The sequence below is a fragment of the Meleagris gallopavo genome, chromosome 3 (assembly GCF_000146605.3).
Source record: "Meleagris gallopavo isolate NT-WF06-2002-E0010 breed Aviagen turkey brand Nicholas breeding stock chromosome 3, Turkey_5.1, whole genome shotgun sequence".
NCBI lineage: Eukaryota > Metazoa > Chordata > Aves > Galliformes > Phasianidae > Meleagris > Meleagris gallopavo.
The window spans coordinates 30,600,805-30,606,932 of record NC_015013.2 but is presented as its reverse complement, the minus strand read 5'-3'; the positions used below and the strand labels follow the sequence as shown (position 1 = coordinate 30,606,932).

The 6,128-nt window shown below is 41.6% G+C and overlaps 1 long non-coding RNA gene across 1 annotated transcript in view; it reads right to left on the bottom strand.

Annotated features, from left to right (window-relative positions):
* The window catches only part of LOC104910184, a 30,426-nt gene extending 28,889 nt beyond the window's left edge, over window positions 1-1,537 (bottom strand). Inside the window, exon 1 of the long non-coding RNA XR_004159198.1 lies at window positions 1,079-1,537. This is a non-coding gene — a long non-coding RNA (uncharacterized LOC104910184). The remainder of the gene's footprint in view (window positions 1-1,078) is intronic.
* Window positions 1,538-6,128: the final 4,591 nt, after the last annotated feature.

Here is a 6,128-nt window from a genome sequence, read left to right as displayed (position 1 = left end):
GGTGTGGGGGTGCCTCCGAACTTTCCGTTCTCCCGCCTCTGCCGCGTTCCGGAGCGCGGTGGGTCGCGGCCGTGTGCCGCTTCTGGGGGCTTTTCGGCGTCGCCGGAGCCCGGTGGGTGCCCTCCTGGCTTACCGCGGCGGGGCTGCGCGGTGAACGCCGTTCGGTTGCGGAGTTTGGGTTCTGCCAGGTGGCCGTTCTCGCGGCCGCTGAATGCCTGGCGTCCGTCCCTTTTTGCTGCCCCTTCCCCTCCCCGGTGGAACCGAGCTTTCCTGCGAGGCAGTGCTACAGCTTATCGTATTGGGAAAACATTTAAACTTGTTTCGAAACTGAAGAATCGGCAGCCGTTAAGCCTGACCTACAAAAGCAGGTGGGAGAACTTGGTCGCGGGGTAACAACCTGATCAATCTCACGCTACTTTTAGAATCAGAATGTCCCGAGTTGGAAGGGACCGGTAAGGATTGAGTCCAACTCTTTTTAGTCTCCACTGGTATTGAAAGACGTTTGTTGTTTGTTTCAGAATACTTGAATTTTGTCGGGTGCTGTTCATGCTAATAATCACCTGTGTATGCTGGCATGATTCAACTAAAAATGGAAATTGGGATCCAACTGGTTTCTGGTTAAAAGAAACCGAAGTGATGGAGTCCTGCACCAATAGGGGAGTGTGGAATGGGGCCACCTAGAGATGCTGCCTCACTCTCAGCCGGCTCCTTCCCTCACAGAGCCGATCGCACACCTCTAGGCACTGGCAATGCTAATGCCTTTCCTTTCTTCACATCTCTCCTTCACAACTTGCTGCAGTCCTACTAGCATCTCAGCATGAGGCTAGTCTAAAAAGAACTTGTCTGTTATCTGCATGCTGAGGATATGCTTATAGCCATCTATGTAGATAAGCTCAGTAAATATTTCATGTATTATATTCCCTCCAACTTATCAGAGTCCAGCTATTGCTATAGAACCTGTTTAAGATAGTCTGTAGGTTTGAAACAGCAGTTAATGGTAAACCTTCAATAGTCCTTGAGTATTGGGAGCATGTGGAAGTGTACCAGCTTGGTCCATTAAAGAAGCTGTGGAGCGTACCTGCTTGTGTTGTGATGTCCAAGTCGAGCCTGGGCTGTCAGTGATGACACAAGATGCATGCTTGGCGGTTGTAGTTCCTTTATCCAGTGAGAGGATAAGAAGTCAGAGTATTCTTGGTGACATTTCTAGGCTGCTGGAGGATGTTGGGTTGTGAAATAGCTATCAGTGCCTTGGGGATTAGAAAGGGTGCTGTTGAATTGCATCTCTGCTCCTCATGCTGCTTTCCTTTCTTTCACAGAAAGTAACACCCACACGGAGAGTCAGAAAAACTGAAAGAGGCGTTGCACCATTTATAGAATTTGATTAGGAATGTTTCTCTGAGCTTTGGAACGCCAGTTTTTATGGGATTAGGGCCTGAGACAGAATGCACTTTGATACTCAGGAGCTGTTGTACTGTACTTGTTAAGCTGAATGAGCTGGGCACTATCTTGATAAAATTAGAAATGAAGAAATCAGTGTATGGTTGTTTCTCAACATTTCAGCTTAGTTGGTTGTTTTTTTGTTGTTTTTTTTTTTGCTAGGGAATGAGTGTGGTCCCTGCTCTAGCAGTGAGACGGCTTACACTAGAAGCCTAGTATGTCAGTAATTGCTAAGGACTTTGTGCTGCTGATCACGCTCACAAGCACTTATTTCAGGAGATACTGGCATCTGGAAAATGTGTTCTTTCTACTGCCTGTGAACATTAAAACCCAGCTGTCTTTCCAGGGGTAAAAGGAACACGTTGGCATTAGGGCACAATAATTTCATAACTAACGCTTCTTAGACTGTTACCTGAAACTTAATTGGAATTGATTTCAAGGCTTGTTAGATATTAATTAAAAAGACTGCAGGGTCTATGTGTTTGTGTGGAGGAATGACGGGCTGCTTGAAACCTTCAGCTGCATGTGCAGAAAAAAAAAGTTCAGTTGTTTTGCTTGGTTGGTTTGTTTAATATACATTAAAACTAAAACCCTGACTCTTTTGTCTTGGTTAAGTGCATCAGGCTCTTCCTTGGTGTTTTCTCTTATGTGGAGGCTGGTGGTATTGCTGGAAAACAAATGGCACATCAGTAGGTTGATACCATCTTTGAGGCTATCAGCATTTATGCAATACGTTAGAAATGGTAGAGTTGGTAAGTTTTTTTCATGCTCCCACCTGAGTCCTTCCTTAGCTCGTTCTTCTGGAGGCTGCATGGAAGTATTGTGACCAGAGTCACCTTTCTTGTTTATCTGCATTTCCCCTCCCACTTCCTCATGGGATATTTGCACTTTATTTTTTCTTACTGCATATGCACAGGGCCTTTTCTGCCCTCAAAGTTACCCATTTGCCTTTCACTTGTAGGTGCTCTCTGGCTTTCCTGAACTTGTTTTCTCTCCGTACAATGTCAACATACAATTATTCTGAGCTGTAGAGAACCTTGGATAATGATTTCTGTACTCAGCTTCTTGCACAGAATTTCAGGGATTGCTCAACAATGGGTGGCTTTTTGGTTGCTCTTAAGGCAAGACTTAGAGTACTTTGAAAGTATTCGTTCTGAACAGAATAATACACTGGATGGATTTTCAAACCCACAAGCTCCTGAGGGCCTTGTGCTGAATCTGAGGTGCTCTTGAGATTGCCTCTGGGAGTGGCTGTATGGGAGTGGCAGTTTGCCCATTGTGGTGCTTTGGGGTGACCTCCCATGGCGGGGGGAGTATAAAGAAGGTATCATCACTTCCAGCTGACCCAATGCCACACCTGTGCATGTCTGAAATCTGGTTATATGGATTGATGCAAAAAAAAAAAAAACCCAAACAAACAAAAGAAGGAATATACTTAGAAGTAAACATGCAGTGAAAAACGCAATAGGAAGCTGTTATGTGTTTGGATCTTGCATCTCAGCTGTGGGTAGATGGAAGGCCGCTTGCTCACTGCTGTCAACACAATCGTTGTGTTGTGCTCTGTCTTCTGGAAGGCTCAGGAGTTTATAAGAAAGAAAATGATTATATGTGATGCTGTGTTCTTACATAAAGAATATAAGCAAGGAGCACTGACATTTACACAGCAATGATGATGCCTGCTAGTTAATACGTGAATGGGAAGGTTTGCAGATAGCTTTAAGGTGAGGCCAAAAAAATTCCCAAATTTTTGTTGACGTGGATGTTGGCATTTCTAAAAATCGAGTATCTGATTTTTAATTCAGTGCGTCTTATGAAAGCTTAAAGAAAGACTCAGAAAGATGACTTCTCCGTGAGATGGTGTGGAGTAGCAGGGATTGACTTTTTTTTTAGTGCCACTGAAAACGGTGTTTTGTGATGAGGCTTGGGGACAAGGGGGGCTGTACAAAACAAACATTTTTTGTTTTTTGTTTTTTTATTTGTTTAACCTAAATGGGATGAGAGAGAGGGAACAAATAGTAAGCATACTCTGCTGTGGAAATCCCCATCTTGCAAAGCAGACATAGGAAACCATATGTTTTCAGTGCCACGGAGCCACAGCAGTTGTCATAATACTCATTGCTGTGGCAAATTTCTCTGCTGCCATGGACATCGCTACAAAGACCTATGTGATGTATTAGGTTGTAGGTGACACTTAATGATTAAGTTAATGAACAAGGTATATATAATTCTTGATATCTATGGATTGCTTTCAGGCAGAGAGCTTTCATATTGTTTCTTTGCCTTCCTTTTGGTGTATCTGTTTTGATAATTGTTTCGGCTGCTATGGAAACACTTCAGGATAGTAAATGTTCTTCTGTAGCCTTTTTTAATCTGCCTAATCTTCTGTCTTTTGTATCCTCCTCTTGTTAGACTTGCATGAGCATAACAAAACCTATTTGCTGGCCTCTGTGCTTAAATAGAATGTAAATGTTAAATTAACTCTTGAGTAGTCATCTCAATCTTAAAGTTAGAAGTATGTTTGACTAGAAAAAAAGTGATAAATATTTGTAGAGGGGTACCACTCAACCTTTTGTTTACATAACATGTGATTTCCTAATGACATTCCAGGAATAAAAACTGCGGACACTGAATTTAAGGTATTCTCAGGTGTCTCCTAACTGAAGACTTACTCTCCACTCAAATATATATTTTACATCAGGTGTGAAACAGACATTTTAGAATTAATTCTTTAAAGCTTTTCTCACATGCGAAGTTGATAATGTAGTTCTTTATTTAGAAGGTACCTTTCAACAATCTAAAATCAGAGTGCTTCAAATGCTGAAAGCATGTTTTCAGGCCTGCAAGGGCTGCCTTGTGTGCATGAACTACTGTGGCAACCACCTCCTGTAATCCCCTTCATAAAGTGATCAAGCTCTCCTTGTAGAAGTGCTTGGGTATTTTCTTTCTGTCACTTTTGTTGAAATGCTTTTTCATTACCGTAAAGCTCTGATGAAGCTGATGTGTTATCTTCTGGCAGTAGCCTTTAATTACCTTGCATATGTATCACGCGCTTCAATGCATTGCTGTGTCTGCTGAAAGTGTGTGGAAAAATATTCATAGTAGGCATTTATACTAACAGCCAGGGACCTATGCAGCTCCGGGGGAACAGGAATGAGAGGAGGGTATACATGTGGGACTGAAGCTGTGCCTCAGACTTGCATGATGAGTAGGTTCTTGATAGAGAAGAGGGAATTTCAGGCTCTTGGCGTGTTCACCAAACAACCTTAATAAATCTACAGCAGATAAAACACACTTGAACAGTATGTAGTGAAACAGGGATGCGGTGAGCAGTATTTTATTTTGGCACACATTAGATAAATTTAGCTTGTGAGTACCATTAGTTATTTATGGAAGCTGATATCATTTTTCAATGCAATAGGAGCACTGTTATAACAGGAAAGAATTGTCAACTGGTGAGAGAGGGTCAATGATGAGAACAGAGTAGTGCAAAAATATGGCGTAGTGCCACTGGTTCTTTAATGGAGAACTTATGTTTTTGAAGAGATGGAGAGAAGATGAGATTGTTTTATGTACTATTTTGGGAGTGTTTTTACAACAGAATACAACTATGCTCGAGTGAAAAAGTTATGTCTGTGTGTCCTGACCCCTTGTTGGTTAACGTATAAATGCTTTGTAGCAGCAGTGTGAGAACTGGGCTTCACTGGTGAAAAACTGCAGGCCGCTATGGATTTGAATAAAGAAGGTCAGTAAAGAAGGAAACTTTCAGAACAGTTATAAAATGCATGTTTATTTGCAAATAGAGTACATCTAATATGTTTTTTTCCTTGTGGTTGTGTGCTCTTAGTAGCACACCTGGATAGCAAACCTGTAGTTTCATTCTCCTAGAAGAGGTACTGAAGAGGAAAAATATCTGATTGGGTATGTTTTAAAAAAAAAAAAAAAGTTCCTGTGAAGGAGGAAAAAGGAGTAAAATGACTTTGGAGGTTCAGACAGTGCAGAAGAGCAGAATAGTTCTATTGGGATCACAGAATGTAATACAGGAAGAAACAGGCTTAGAATGGGAGAAGAACAGATACAGAGCTTGAGAGAGAAGTATAAAATTGATAATAAGATAGATGATGCAGAATAAAAATGAGAATACGAGGTTGCTCCAGATATGCCTGAGAACCAACTGCTCTTCAGCTATCAGAAAGAAGATAACTGCAGTAGAAACTGTAGTGCTTTCTCTTGTGGGCTCATCAGAATGAGAGTAATTTTATGTTCTGGGATGCAGAAAGATACAGGAGTGCAGACATGGAGGCAGCATTATGGGGCCAGGACAGTGAAGGGGAAATGTTTCTGAGTGTGGAAATCAAAAGACAAGGGACAGAAATGAGTTCTCTCTCTACTGTTGCTGTTCTTCCTCGTGTTTCTACTTGAAACCTCTCTGTAAATAGCCCTTTTCCTGTAATTTTGAGAAGCTAATTCCATTTAGTGTCTCTCTTCTAAGCATGGGTCCTTTAGGTCCATTTTCTTTTTCTTGTTCAGAGCTTCTCTTTTTAAATTTCCAACTTGTTTCCACTCATCCTTCTCTTTCTCCATCTCCTCCCTGAGCAATTCCCTATGCTTCTCCGTGGACATCATTTTTGTTACTAGTGTGATACTCACTGAATTTCCTTCACAATAAGAACTCTTTTCCTTTTTTTTTTTTT